The sequence below is a fragment of the Pelecanus crispus genome, chromosome 9 (genome assembly GCF_030463565.1).
Source record: "Pelecanus crispus isolate bPelCri1 chromosome 9, bPelCri1.pri, whole genome shotgun sequence".
Classification (NCBI taxonomy): Eukaryota; Metazoa; Chordata; class Aves; order Pelecaniformes; family Pelecanidae; genus Pelecanus; species Pelecanus crispus.
The window spans coordinates 13306129-13321959 of NC_134651.1; the positions used below are offsets into that span (position 1 = coordinate 13306129).

Sequence of the window (15831 nt, forward strand, 5' to 3'; positions counted from 1 at the left end):
AAAATAACTGGCAGATTTTTTGTATTATCTTTAACAATGCCAGGGAGAAGGGAGGGAGGGGAGGTCAGCGTGTCTCAGGCAGGAGATGAGGGGAGCCTGTTATCTCTGTGCGAGTGCTTTGAATGCTTCCCATGTCAGTACTAGCCAAAGCACGTTGCTGTATCTGTTGACGCCACAGTGGCATGTACAAAACAAACTCATTGGGTCTCCGTTGCATTGCACAGGGTGTCACGTCCCATGAGTGTGATGGACTGTGTGCCGTTGCTGATTGACAGCTTGGCAGAGAGCTGGACCCAGTGTGCCCTCCCAGCAGCTCTGCTGGGACAGCCCAGCTGAGAGGTCAAGCAGGGCAGGTACTGGTTGAGTTCATGCCAGCGGCCTTTCCCTCATTACCCTGGTTTTCTGTCCTCTTCCAAGCTACTGGTTTGTGTAAGACATGTAGGGGAACATCTCTGAGGCTTTCTCAAAGGCCATTTGGCCAACCTTGGCCCCAGGGCTCAGAGGGGAGGGAGGTGGTGGAAACAGTCTGGAAGTCATAATAATAAAATTAGGCATTTGCACTTTGTGTGCAGGATGGGGACAAGCTCGTGTGCTTGTATCTTGTGTTTTTAAAAGATTTTTTTTTTTCCAGAAAGTTCTACTTCTGTGGTCAACTAATCTACATCCTTCTTGATGGGGTATGCTGGCTGCTTAGGGGAAGGGGACCATGTCTGGGATAGTCTGCCCACCATCGCTAAGGAAGAGCATAAATCCATGTGTGTTTAATGGAAAGGCACATGCTCTAAGATGGTTGAGCCTCCCCCAGATTTGCAGTTGCATCCTTAAAACTATTGTGGGGACAAAAATGTTTTTGAAATCCTGGCTTAGTCCCTGGCTCTGAGGAGACATAGGGGAACTTGCATATGTGGAGGGGAACAGATACTTTTAGGTGACTGATCCAGCCGCTAATCTGTGCCCTTCCTCTGCTTTTGTCTGCTCTGTGATCCCAGGGCATGTCTAGGTTGTGCAGACACGTCAGCTCACCTCTGCATGGGATAGCTTGACTTCCAGTAACAGGTGTACCTGCAGATTCTTGTGGTTTAATGAAGGCTGCAACCATTCCCCCAAATCAGGATTCTGGACAGTTGGATAAAGGGTTCAGGCTGACCTCTGGGCTGCCGTGGTTGATCTGTTGTTGGTACCAGGATTCACTCGAGTCTGCGTGCATGGGCTTGGGTTCAACCTGTGGATGATATTGCAGACATGTTCCAGGAGAGAATTGCTAAAGTTTTTGGAGACAAGGCTGACTTCAGCATCTTATCCTGGAAATAATCAGCAGAAGAGAGAGGAGGAAAAAACCCAACCTTGCAGCTGTACAGAATTAATAGCTTAGGAGCAACATCTACTACTGTCAGGGAAAAGTGAGATAAAGAACAATATTAATTGTAACTGCTTCCAAGCAAGTCATAGAGGCTGCTGCTTTGCTGTCTTGTCATAAAGAAGAAAGACTTTCTTCCTTAAAAGTTTAGTAATTGAAGAGTTTCCTTGCTATTTTTGTGAGTGCCAGTAAGTGATGTTTCCTGGAAATTTTCCCCCAACTCTATAAATACCGCCCCAGGGCTTACAACGGTGACTCAGTTTGGGAAGTCAACACCATGCACTTCCTCAATACAGCCAGGCAGCCCCCCGGGTGGAGCGCGCGACTTCTGCAAAACCATTGATTGGTTGTTAAACTGCAGTACAATTAGGCTCCTTCTTGAAAACCAAATTCCTGTTGCTCAAGCTTACCTTCCTGTCATGTTAGAGATGAAGGCACAGGGGGCAGAGGAGGCTGAAGCACAGTTTGGGTCTGGAAAGTTGTAATTGGCGTTTTGAGGTGCCACTTTTCCTCTTGGTAGCATGCTCATTGAATGATCCCAACTGACAGATAGACGAGATGTTCCTAATTGCCACCCCTCACTGTCCTGGGACCAAGATTATCTCATAGATCTTGCTTTTGTAATTGGGTCCTTTCCTCCTTCCTGTTATGCTTTTGACATCACTTTTTGTACCGACTGGACACAAATAGAGCCATTTGTAATTCTTTGTGTGGTGCCCAAGGAGAAATAGGACCTGGCTGACTGAATTCATTCTGCAAGCACAGAAGGAAAATTGCACTGGGATCTCATGTCTGACACAGCTGTCTTACGTAAAAATGAATTTATAAAGACAAGAGGCAATACATGAAAGAACTGTGAGCTGGTTAAAATCACAGCTGGCCTGCATCTCCTCCAGTATCAGTGTGGACATGAGACCACACAGTCATAACAGGTAGTATGAAGTGTTGCAGTGTATTCCTCATCTTCTGCTTAGTCCATTCAGTGCCTTAGATTTGGATTAAATTCATCATTGAATTTTCCTTATTAACCCATCCCTGCCAACAGTGGTCCTGCAGAGTTTGAGCCTGTAACCCTTCTCTATAGCAGAGAAGGAAGTTGCGTTTGTAACACGAGAATACTTGACCGACTTTTGGCGCATCAGGCACTCAGCCTGTCTGTGTAAAAACGGGACATGTGGCCTCAAGAGGGAGAAATGACCTTGCGGCAGCAGGAGGGGTTGGGGCTGGTGGATCTCCAGCTGCCAGATCTCTAGGTTTCGTTCAATTGTTCACTTCCCTCATTAGGGACAAGAGTCTTTTAGAGAGCTGCAGGAATGATTGGTTTGGCTGAGCCTGAAAACTCTTGATATTTAAAACACTTCTCCATGCCAGTAAATCGCTCTTGTTGACCAGACAGAAAATACTTTAAATTTAGCAGCTAATCCAAGACAAGAGATAGGATGCGTGATCACAGCTGAGCTCTTTCCCTACAATCATACTTGGACTTTTTAAAAAAACAATTGCTGAACCTCCATATTTCCATTCTGAGTATATGGTGCTTTCCTAAGATATTACTGAGACAAGCTAACGGAGGATCCATTTGCCTTGTTATGCCTTCTCATGTGGGAAGACTGTTAATCTTCCTGCTTCTGGTGCACATTTAGTGCTGCCTGTTTGTATGTGTCCAAAAGTGCTGTTGCTAATGATCCCTTTTGCCCCAGTGAGAATGTGTTGTGTAACTGCAGTAGGGAAACAAATAAAAGAGAAATAAGGTAGTAGGGTAACTATTTTGAGAGATGAGTTTTCGCTTGGCATGTTGATTTTCCCAAGAGATATGGCACGTCCAATACCTCATGTAAGTTGACCATCCAGCATGGCATGGGTCTCTGGAGTGGGAATATTCCATTTTAAGAATCTGTTGGGTGAGACATGGGTTAGTGTTCGATGGACACTGCCAACTATTTAAACGTTAAAGTGCTATGAATTCCACCTGTGAAACTGGAGGCGGAGGTAACACAAGTTGGAAGATCTGGGCCTAAATGTCAGGGCCTAAAGGTCACATTTCATTGGTGGAAAGTGCAGTTGTCACCACAAACGTGAGGCTGGAGGAAGGGAATTGTGAGGCTCCCTATCTATTTGATCTCCTAGTACCTGACCAAATATGCTTAGTTTGCACAAAACTTAGTTTGCTCAAACTCCCCTTTTTTTGTTTTGTTTTGGGTTTTTTTTGTTTTTTTCTTTTTTTTTTTCTTTTCTTCCCTGTGATCCAAGAGCTGTGACGAAGGTTCTGGGCATTTGGTCGGTGACTGGGATGGAGCTGAAATTGGAGCTTTCTCTTGTAGCGTTTCTGGCTCTGTCATGCCCAGAGTAATGAAAGCTCTTTATGAGAGGAGCTGGAAAACTCATGAGGCTTCAGAAGGAGCAGGAAGATGCGTCTTATTTCTATAAGAATTTAATTGTGAAATCTTTTGGCTACTTAGAAAAATGATTAGTCGAGTCTACTGGAAGGCAGTGATTGTCTGTTTGTGGGGACTAGGGAAGGTTTGATTGTCTCAGATTTCTTACCTCCTTGTTCTTTCCTTCTTCTCTATTGCAAACGGTAAATAATTAAAATGAGGGTGTGTTTTGAAAAGAAGATTTCTAAAGAGAGCTTGGAGGATTCTGTCCTTGTTTGTTAATTACTTCATATGGAATAATCACCATTTGCAAGTGGCCAAGAAACAACAAAGCATTTGTTTGATGATCCCAACGTTTTAGCATGTCATTTGAGAATGAAATCTTGGTTTTGTCCGCTTGTCCCTCATTCAGCAGTACCGCAGGTCACATTTCCCTCTGACACTTGCGCAGCCCAGTTGCCATTAAATTAGGTCAGCGATGGCTCCTCTGAGTGGATTTACATAAATGCAGCTGTCTGGACCTTGCAAATATGTTTGTTATTTATGGACAGGGAAGACCTGAAGCCAGATTCTTCTTGTCAGGGCTGGCCCAGTTGAGCTGAGGAAAGGCACAGCCTGAAAGGAAAAAACACTTTCAGCTTTCGCCAGTAGCTCCAGTTCTTATTGGGAATAATATGCACCAGCACACAGATGTGTTTACTATGAAAATGCTAACTTTATATCATCATATCTGTGTGATTTTTGTATTTGTTGGAAAATAAGAAAATGGAGATTTCTGTCTTTGATTAAATATTGTCCTGTTAGGGTTTGGGAGCTGTGTCCCAGCAGGCTTATTCACATACTGTACTTCAGCTGTGGGCTTATCTTAATGGGGAGGGAGTTTGTTTCACAGCTGGCACATGGAGACTAGGGGCTGGTGAAATCTCAGTTGAAGCTGAGTGTTTGTAGCTCTTGTGAGTTAGCTAGTGGAGTAAAACTGTAAGCACTGCGTTGTTGTCAGGTCACCGTAATAACTCCGGTGCAAATCATCGATCGCTCTTTTGCCGCCTCCTAGTCGTCATATGTGAGCTACTAGAGTTAAGAAGGCATCTTTAGCCCTAAGGAGGTCCTTACTGAGCTTCTCAGATCTTATGACCAGTAGCATGGTAGTTACAATGCAAATGGGCTGGTGGATTTGTATCGGCCAGCTGGCATCCCCAGGGTACTCAGGCCCCTGAGCTAGAGGATAGGGATAGGGACCAGAATGGAGCCCTGATAGTCCAGGAGGAAGCAGTTAATGACCTGCTATGCCACCTGGATGCTCACAAGTCTATGGGGCCAGATGGGATCCACTCAAGAGTACTGAGGGAGCTGGCAGAGGAGCTTGCCAAGCCACTTTCCATCATCTATCAGCAGTCCTGGTTAACAGGGGAGGTCCCTGATGACTGGAGGCTTGCCAATGTGATGCCCATCTACAAGAAGGGCTGGAAGGAGGACCCAGGGAACTACAGGCCTGTCAGCCTGACCTCGGTGCCGGGAAAGATTATGGAGAGGTTCATATTGAGTGAACTCAACAGGCAAGTGCAGGTCAACCAGGGGATCAGGCCCAGCCAGCATGGGTTCATGAAAGGCAGGTCCTGCTTGACCAACCTGATCTCCTTTTATGACCTGGTGACCCGCCTGGTAGATGATGGAAAGGCTGTGGATGTCATTTACCTGGACTTTAGCAAAGCTTTTGACACCGTCTCCCACAATATGCTCCTTGGGAAGCTGGCAGCTCATGGCTTAGACGGGCGTAGTCTTTGCTGGGTAAAAAACTGGTTGGGTGGCCGAGCCCAGAGTGTAGTGGTGAATGGAGTTAAGTCCAGTTGGCAGCCGGTCACGAGCGGTGTTCCCCAGGGTTCTGTTTTGGGGCCAGTCTTGTTTAATATCTTTATCGATGATCTGGATGAGGGGATTGAGTGCACCCTCAGTAAGTTTGCAGATGACACCAAGTTGGGTGGGAGTGTCGATCTGCTCGAGGGTAGGATGGCCCTGCAGAGGGACCTGGACAGACTTGATCGATGTGCCAAGGCCAACTGTATGAGGTTCAACAAGGCCAAGTGCCGGGTCCTGCACTTCAGTCACAACAACCCCATGCAACGCTACAGGCTTGGGGAAGAGTGGCTGGAAAGCTGCCTGGCCGAAAAGTACCTGGGGGTGTTGGTAGACAGCCGGCTGAACATGAGCCAGCAGTGTGCCCAGGTGGCCAAGAAGGCCAACAGCATCCTGGCTTGTATCAGGAATAGTGTGGCCAGCAGGAGCAGGGAGGTGATTGTTCCCCTGTACTCGGCGCTGGTGAGGCCGCACCTGGAATACTGTGTCCAGTTTTGGGCCCCTCAGTACAAGAAGGACATTGAGGTGTTGGAGTGTGTCCAGAGAAGGGCAACGAAGCTGGTGAAGGGTCTGGAGCACAGGTCTTATGTGGAGCGGCAGAGGGAACTGGGGTTGTTTAGTCTGGAGGAGAGGAGGCTGAGGGGAGACCTTATCACTCTCTACAACTACCTGAAAGGAGGTTGTAGTGAGGTGGGTGTTGGTCTCTTCTCCCATGTAGTTAGCGATAGGACGAGAGGAAATGGGCTCAAGCTGCGCCAGGGGAGGTCTAGACTGGAAATTAGGAAAAAATTTCTTTACGGAAAGGGTGGTCAAGCATTGGAACAGGCTGCCCAGAGAGGTGGTGGAGTCACCATTCCTGGAAGCGTTCAAAAAACGGGTAGATGTGGCACTTTGGGACATGGTTTAGTCTAGTCTATGCTTGATTGGTTTAGAGTGGACTTGGTAGTGTAGGTTAATGGTTGGACTGGATGATCTTAAAGGTCTTTTCCAACCTAAACGATTCTATGATTCTATATGGTCTTCGCTGGGGGTTTGGGATGTTGCTTTGAACACAGTGGTGAAACCTGATCCATTTCTCATCAGCTTGACGTGTTCTTTATCGACATCAATACCTGATAAGCAAAGCATTGCTCCTCAGACTTCAATGACACGTTGTCTGTTGCCTGTCATCTCATAAATCTCCCTGTGAAGCTCTAAGTAAACACCCCTGGGTGGAATCAACAGATCATCTTTGTGGCATTTCTTGTCAACTAAACAATAATTCATTAAAAATTTAATGACTGTTTTGCTCTGGAGGGGAAAAGAGAGAGCTGGCGCCTGCCTTTAAAGTTTCTGTCTTGTATTGTTTGGTGATTTTTGTTTTGTTTTGAAGGTTTTTTATTTTATTTTGGAGGAAATCAAGTTGATAAACTGAAAGAAAGCCATCTTATTACAAAAAGCTTGAGTGCTTCTGAGAACATTTAAGACAAGGATGACTAGATATGACCTTTCCATCCCGGAGCAAACTTTGAGTGTATTCTCCCTTTGGCATTTCTAATGATAGACTTTCCATCTGGTCTTTGCTTAAAAGCTAAGATGCAACTTGGTTTTTTTTCGCATTAAAACTGTGCATACTCTAAAATTAATCCTCTTGATCATTTCACTTCAGGGAGAGGAGTGCAGAAACACTGGGAATATTTGCTTATTTTCAGCAATTCCATTCAGTCCTCCTGGCAGCAGATTCCTTTTGTCCCAAACCAAGTAGTTTCTGATTTGGGGGAACCCTGGATTTCCCTCTGCTTGGATTTGGGGAGATTATACCCCTTAGAGGAGGTTTTAAAAGAAATGGAAGAGATGTCAGTGGCCCTGGTGGGGTGCGTGATCTGGACTTGTGGTTACATTAGCTACCGCTGGTAATACTGTCATTTCTAATACGGCAAATTCCCTGGTCCCAGTTTCCCATACTGATTCCCCAAAGCTGAATGTGCAAAAGTGAAATCCTAGCAAATGAATGCTTCGGGGAAGAATTGGGGATCTCCTGAGAGGTACCACTGCAATCATTCGGCTTCATTTCAGCAGAATCTTTGGGGAAAGTACGTAAACTGATCCTTTTGCTTAGCAAAGCATTTCAGCAAATGCCTAATTTCATGCATGCTTTCCGAAGGCCTGTGGGACGTAACGTTTAAGCACACACTTGAACTTAAGCATGTAACTGAGTCTGTGTTGCATGCAAGCATGTGCATGCATGAGGGAAATGTTTCTCTGGATCCCGTGTAGGAACATTAGACAGCTTCCCCCCCCCCCCCCCCCCCCCCCCGTAACACTTGTCACTGCCGAATGTGTTTTCTCTCTCTTTTTTCCTTCTTCACCCTTCTATTCAGTGAAGTTCTACAAAAAATATATGTAGGTGGGAGATTACTGGTGAGCCCTCCATTCCTCAAATGTCGTTCTGGTGGGAAGAGCAGAAAGTAAGTCTATTAGCACAGTCATGTTTCTGTCAGAACTGTATATGGGGCATGCACAGAAAACATGTTTTCTGGACATTGAAAGGCTCTGCAGAAGAGCAGATGTTGTTTGGGGCTCTTGGCAGGTAGCTGCTCTGCTGAGGGTATCAGCGTTTTTGCTGCAGGTTCTTCTGGTGACCAACTATTGAAACAATGGGAGGGGGAAAGGATGTTGCAGATAATGGAAGAGAACAATTCTGGCACACGTAGCTTCCTCTTCATAAAGCTGCTTCTCCCTTGAGGCAATATATCTTGCATCTTATGGAAGGAAATCTTACAGTATAAAAGGAAGTCTGAACTGCTTACCAATGAATTTAGAAGCCTTCAAGTTGGATTCATTTTATGAAGAGATAATATGGGTCCTGTTCCAGTATATTAGGGAAGCTTTTTTAAGATGCATTTCCAAAAATAGAACTATGGGAATTACTTCTTCAGAATAATATTTGTATGTGGCTTATGTTAATATTCCTGGAACCTTAGGGGGTGTATGCTCAGCAAAATGAAGGTGTTGAGAGAACAAAAGCAGCAGAGAGACGGTATCTTTACCTGCTTGGCAGGACAGAACATGGGAGGATGGCTTTATGTTCCTGGGGATGCCTGTGACGTGGGTTAGAGTGGTCCGAGGGCTGGCCTTGCTTCGCTTTCTTGCAATAGCTCCTGAGGGGCTGCTCTGCCTCCAAGAATAGCTGGCACATTGCAGTGCTCTAATTATGCTCATTTTCCTGCCGCATCTCCTGCACTGGGAACAGCGTGCCTTCTGCAGGCTTTACTGCCCAAAGGCTGCCCGCCTGCCAGGTTTGCTCCATGGTGGCCCTGCTGCTGCAGATTTACAGCTTGCTATTGTGTATCAGAGTAAAAAGCATAGTCCATCCAAAAGTCTGCAACCTTTTAGCCCCTCCCCAGTGCTCTTCTCTCTTCCCATTCCCCTCATTTAAAATAAAGGCATGAAGAGAGAGAAGGAAAAAAAAAGGGAGTTAATTTTCTATGAGTAGCACAAGTGGTGAAATTCAGATAACTTCAGTGGGCATATCCAAGTAAGGATATTTTATGCAGACCCTAGCAAGCCAAAAAGCAACAAACAAAAGGGGGGAAAAAAGCAGCTAGAAACCTTCCAAAAAGTTTCTGCATTTTTTGCAGAGTACATAATTGAAAGGCATTTTTTTGATAAAGGCTAAATTGTGTATGGGCATGAACAATTCAGCAGGGAATTTAAGCCATTTCCAAACCCCATGAAACATTAAACATTTCTCTCAAGAGTAGCTTGAAGATGGTGTGCATCATCCCAAGCTTTAAGCAGTCATCTGATTTTTCTCTTGCAAATGTTAAATATATAGTAAAGGAGAGCCAAAGTAGAGGTTATCTTCTTTCTCACGATGAGTGCAGAGCCATTGCCGTGAAAGATTTTGCTGGCTGACTTGATGCACACCTTTGTTTACCCATCTTGGCCAGATGATTTTAGCTGCAACATTTTGAAGAACCAGGGGAGCAGATACCAGTGCGGCAGTCTCAGCGTCCCGTTCTGTGCTTGTGAATAGCTCTAGCCCTGGGCTCTTGTCTGAGTGGCTCTCAAGTGGCCTTTTAAATCCAGTGGAATTAAAGATTTTAATCCAGCAAGATGCTAATCACTGTGACGTGATGTGATATGTATGGCCTGATAAGGATATGCAGTAAATCTGTCAATCTCTTGAAAGCAGAGAATCCTGTTCCTTAAATGATCTTCAACATCCACATCTAGGTTTTGCCTAGATGTGGTACTGGATTTTAAAGCTAGGTTATGCATGTATTTTTAAATTTAAAATGCTTCCTTTGTGTACAAAGATAAACATTGGCTAATTTCAGATCATTCTCAGGTGTGTTCTTGCTACCTTCTTGTTTTCTTGACAGGCCAGGTACCCAAACATGCCATGTTTTCTCTTTAAATAAGGTTGTTATTCACTTGGGTGTCTTTCATCGAGGAAATCTGTGATTGTTTAAATCCTCTAGGAATGAGCTTTGCTGTTGCACGAAGCAGTCACCTTGGATGTCTGCATGCAGCAAGTCATGCATTGCAAAATTGCAGTGTGAGTTTTCAAAACCTGCTGATGTTCGGTTTTGTTTAGCAAAGCTGGTTAGTTCTCTCCAAAGGAGGATGATTCTCTTCTTCTCTAGGCAGACACTACGGCTGTGACTCTCATGTTTGTCTTCCTGTGCCAAAGATGGTCCTCTAAGAAAACTCTTCACTCTTGAATATCTCCACATGCACTCCTAGCAGGGCAGACGGCATGTTTTCTCATCGTTATGCTGTAAAAACACCACGGTGGCGAGCAGCAATGCAACCTTCCCATTATTTCACTTGGGACTGGAAAAAGGCAGTATAGTGTTGGTGCAGCCAGCCTGCTACAGAGAGCACTAACCTTGAGCGGTGTGGAGACAAGCCAGTCCAGAGCAGTTGGCCCAGAAGATGCTTCTCTCCTTGTTGTGATTCGTGAAGAAAGTAGAGACATTGGCTCCAAAATTCTCAGAGCTCAGGGAAACTGGGCTTATAAGCAACTCTGAATGATGTAGGCTCCATGATTCATCATACAGCCTCAACACATCAGGCATCTCTGTGCATTAAAATAATTTCCGAGCAAACCACCTGCTTGGGCGCTCTCGGGCTCTTTACGGTTGCTACTAACGTTGAATTGGAAGTTGTTCTCTTTCCCGCAGCATCTTCTGCCTGATGGAGGAAAAGGTCTATTCTTTCAATCTCACTGATGGAGGGATTTTTGTTAGAAGGTGAGACGGACCATCCACTCTTCCCCTGCTGCTAAGCACTCTCTCCTTCCCATTCACTGCTTCAGGAATGTGCTTTTGGTAGCGTGGGGAGATGCATATGTTACAGCAAAAAACCTTCGTATGTCACTGCAGGCAACAGCAGGTCTCAAAGTATGATAGAGGTTTTTGTGCTCATAGAAGATTTATCCTCTTCTCTTGCTCCCTGAGCACACACTCAAACAATATATCCATTTTAATTGTTTTCTGAGAGGTTATTAATATTGGAGTGGAGATTTAGAATGAAGTTCAATCATTAATCTGAAAAGAATGGATTTGCACTTTACTGCAGCAAGGCTGGAAAAGAATTTAGGACCAAAGAAAATCAAGAGCGATTCCCCACCTAACCTAATTTAATTTTCTTGCCTAAAATTGTCCAAGTAGCAGCTCTGAGGGAAAAACAAACCTCAGAGTGAAAACTTCAAAAGTCCAGCCTAGAAACTGTAGCAATATGTTACTACAATTTGTTATCATTTTCCCCACAACATTTTATTTCAAGAATAAAATCTCTGGCTTTTCAAACAAAACCACAACCTCTGCAGAAGATTTTCATTTTCTTCCGCATTTTTCCTTTTAACAATATCCACAAATATTTCAGTAATTCATTTTCTGTTGGTTAAATAGAAAAGTGAATTCAGTCTGAAAATGATCTCACCCAGGTTTCTCTGCACAAAATAATTGACCCAGCTTTTGGTGTGGTATGTTTTACTGCAAGGGCACCCTCTCAGTTACCCTGGGCCGGTGCCAGACCCTAATACTTTGTCTCTGGAAGGGAGGCACCATATGCTGAGCAGAGTTACAGCAAAACCGCTCGTTTGATTGACTGCTTTCTCAGAATGGTTAGAAGCTTGAAATGTGTGCTTGGATAACTACAATATCATGGTCATTCCTGTTGGGAATGCAAGATGAGAGCCACATGTCCCCCCAGACCAGCACAGGTACCACGCTGCCACCATTTATCCCTACTTCTATTCCGAGAATAGGCAGGCCAGCTGCGTCAGCTTGGGGAGTGAATGTTGTTATCGTCAGTGTCATGAACGGGGATATCATTCTCATCCTTGGGAAGGCCTTTCTGTGCCTCTGTCATTCCTCTCTTCCTCGCCCACTTTAGGATGCTTCTGATGGGAAGTGTGCTTTCTGCTCTTGTATTCCCCACCGCAGTGCCCTGGGCTCTGACCAGCAAGGAGAAGGATGGGGTGGTTCTCAGTAGGGGATTTTGTGGAACATGGAAAACATAAATGTAGTTACTTACCTAAAAAGTCAGTTTAGCACATTGTTTCCTAACCAGTTACTTTGTTGAATTATGCAAAAAGTGTAAATTTTAAAGCATTTCTGCTCAGAAGATGGTGATAACTGTGCATGTAAGTGCATATAGTAACTTTGGGGTGTAGGGCAGTGATCCTTGGTACAGAAAGCTTGTGCAACAGTGTTTTAGGGTAAACTTCATCTCAAAGAAGAGAAAGCCTGCATAATTTTTTTTTTTTTCTCCTCTGCCTTCCTTGTTATCCAAAAGTGCAGTAGAGAGGATGTAGAGCACTTCCAGGTAGAATCTACCCAGGGAAAGGTACACCAGCCCTCCACCTTTTTTTTTCTTTTGATTATAATCCTGTTTCTCTTCCATGGTCTGGCGAGACCATGTGTGATGTTTCTAGTAGGTACCAGTGAAAGGAACCAAACTCCCTCCACAAAAACCACCAGCACTCCATATATACACGTATTTATATAAATTTATATATGGAGATACAGAGCATTAGTTATTTACTTTGAAAGAAGAAGATGGGGTGAATTCTATTTATACAGCACTTGATTTTATCTTAAATTATCTTCAGGGATTAAGGATGTAATTTATTTTTTGACTGTTACACTAGTGAATAAGCGAGCAATTCATTTTCTAGCATGAAGAAAGTCTAGCTCCTTTTTCTGCTCCCCAGTAGCACTGACTAATTGCAGTAGAAGGAGGAAAGCTGGAGCTGTTTGTATTGGCGAAAGCAGTGAATCTGATAAAGACACATGTTTTGCTTTAATCTTTCCAAGTTTGGATGTTTATAAGAGTTACATAGGGAGGGGTGGGGCCGAGGGTGGGAGGAACTAAATGAGCCGGTTTGAAGATCAGTTTATGGTGGGTTTTTTGATCAGTTCATCTGTGAGTGTTTTTGCTTCAGTCTGTCAAGCCAGCAGCAGAAGACTTTGTGAAGAGGACGCCTTGCAGGAAGGTTGACCCCGTCCCCCAGGGAAACGGTCTGGTGGTTTCTGTTATCCCCCTCCTTTGTGTGCTGGGCAAGCAGAACGGATCCAGCGCTTCCAGATGTTCTGCAGCATGGGCCACTGCTGGCTCCGAGGCTCAAGCAAAGGCTGCAGCACATCGGGTTTCCTCTGACCGCTCAGATTGCAATTCACCCCCAAAGTGGGAAGACAACACAAAACCAAAGATAAGTCCGAGATTGCTTAAAAACTGTTGGCTGCAGCTTCCAAAACTTGAGGAAGTCCCTTGGCAGTAAAGAGCTCTGGGAGATGGTTTTTGCAATCTGTGCAGTGTTTTGTGTTTCATCACTAGGCACAGAGCAGATTTGGTTGGTGATAAGAAAGGATGTATCTGAAGGATACGGTCCCCATCTTCCCTGGCTGCCTCCTCAGGGGAGAAAGCTGACCAAAAAAACAGATTCGTTTTGACTGTGCCACGCAACAACAGCCAGGGAGAACAGGGTCTTAATCCAGTGGCATAGCTCATTTTTTTCCAACTCCTTCACAACAGCCCTGTTTAGTAAATTAATGCATATGTCAAGTCTTGTCAGGCACTCTTAGCAATGAACAAGTGAGTTGAACACCATAATCTAATAAACAAATAGATAACTCCGTTCAGTTTTGTTCTGAGTGAGGCAGGGTTTTCCCTCATTGAGTTGTTTTATGGACCTTTTGCTTTGCAGAGGAGAAGGGATGGTGTGTGGGAATGCAGCCTGTGTTTCCCCTCTGAGGACAGGGTTTGCTCTTCTGACTTAGATGCCCTGATTTCCAGCATATTTCCAGTTGTTTGTGTTGAAATCTTTCCCTCTCAGCAGGCTGTTCTCTCTTTTTTTTTTATTTTATTTTTTTTTTTTACTTAAAAAAATCATTTGGAACTACTTTTGTCCCTGTTATTGGACCTGAGCAGCTGCAACTGAAAGCGGGATCTCATTATACTAATTGCTGCACAGACCAAGTAAGACAGACTCTATCCTTATGTCTACAAATAAACACTGGAGGGAAGGCAAAGAAAGCCTTTGCATGCCCATGGAGTGAGGCACAGTGGGGCTAGGTGGTATCCCCAAAGTCCTAAAAGAAGTCTATGAGAAGGAACAGTACTTAGAGCTTTTCTCTTAATCTTACTGCTCTTCTTCCTCCTATTTTAGCACAGATTTTAATTAAAGTTTTACAGTGCCGTGGGCTGTTTCTTGTGTTGGCTTGGCTTTAGTCCTTCACTGAGCTTTAGTAAAGGACTGATTTATTTTCCGTAGAGCTGAGTTCTGATACTAGCAGACTTCTCCTCTAAGCAGATATCAGCATTACGGAGATAACCATTACGTGTAACATGATCTGAGCGGGAGCAGAACTGGCTCATCCGCATCGTGTTTACAAAACGGGTTGTTGAGGTGAGCAAAATAAGTCATCTCTATTGCAGAGAGGTTGGTGTGGGACGTTAGCTAGAATGCTTTGCCCCACAGTCATATGAAATAATAAGTTGAAGAATAAGTTGAAGAATAAGTTGAAGAATAAGTTGAAGAATAAGTTGAAGAATAAGTTGAAGAATAAGTTGAAGAATAAGTTGAAGAATAAGTTGAAGAATAAGTTGAAGAATTTCCCACAGCCAGCATGTGGTTATACCTGCTTCCCTGTATGCTGCAACCAATAGGAGCATCCGTTGCGTTTTGCTGGGAAGGATGGCACAGCTAGGTATCTACAGACACAAGCTGAATAAAAACGCAGTCTTGTTAAAAAAAAAAAAAAACCCAACGTTGTTTTCACAATGAAGGGCATCCACTGTGGCGAAGCGGCTGAGATTTTGCATAATTTGGGGAACTGAGTCCTTGTTTCCTACCCTTGTGCTAATTACTGCCTTTGGGGTGTTTTGAGAGGGAGGTCAGCGAGTTCTGACGTGAACCAGAGGTGGGTGGGATTTTCCCCAGTGGTGACCAGAGCTGGAGTGAAAGATCTATGTACAGGACACCAAAGATAACATCTGTTTGTGCTAAATCAAGTTGCTCAATAAAAGCTGTATCATCTGAAGTGTGCCTGGCATGGTGTGCCAATGCTGCTCCTTTTAGCGGTCGCAAACTTGTAGGCAATGCAAGGGGTCCCGCTCCAGTCCCACCGAAGTACCTAGTGATGCCTGAATGGTGGTAAAACCCAGTTACATCTTGCGAGGTGGAAAAAAATGACTTTTGAGCTGCTGCCTCAGCTCAGACCCAAATGTCAAAGCAGCCAGTGTTGGATCTCCCTGTTAGCGCTCTCCCCCGCGGCTCCTCTGTCCCCATCAGAGTCTCATCTGCTGCTCCTGAAAGCTTTAGTAACTTATTTTGGCTCTACTAACACTGGAAGAAATCCAGAGTGATTCCAGTGGAGCTATTTTGGATTTGTGTTTGCAGGAGGAATTGTACCTAGAGGTTTTAAGTTAATTGCATGGTCATTTTTCCTCTGTATATTTAACCACCGAAGTTAATTAACATTTGAAAGTTTCACGGGCTGCTTCTTTCATTATCTCAGCTAGCTGTGGTAAAAGGCAGTGTGGCAGGAGAGTGGTAGTCCAGCTGAAGTTGTGCAGATAGGAAAAATGCTGGGAATTGTTTGCAGTGAATCCTGGGGGCTTGGGTAGTTGGACGAGGGGATGAAGGTGGAGGTGAGGATGCGTAAGCTGCCATGGTATGCGTTGCCTATTGACTTTCCATGTAGTAAACAAAATTACCAGATGATTGTTGGCGTGTGGGGTGGGTTTTTT

General features: G+C 44.5%; 1 protein-coding gene across 1 annotated transcript in view; it reads left to right on the top strand.

Moving 5' to 3' along the window:
• Positions 1-15831, top strand: part of LPP (LIM domain containing preferred translocation partner in lipoma) — a 341053-nt gene that overhangs the window by 141493 nt on the left and 183729 nt on the right. The window lies entirely within an intron of this gene.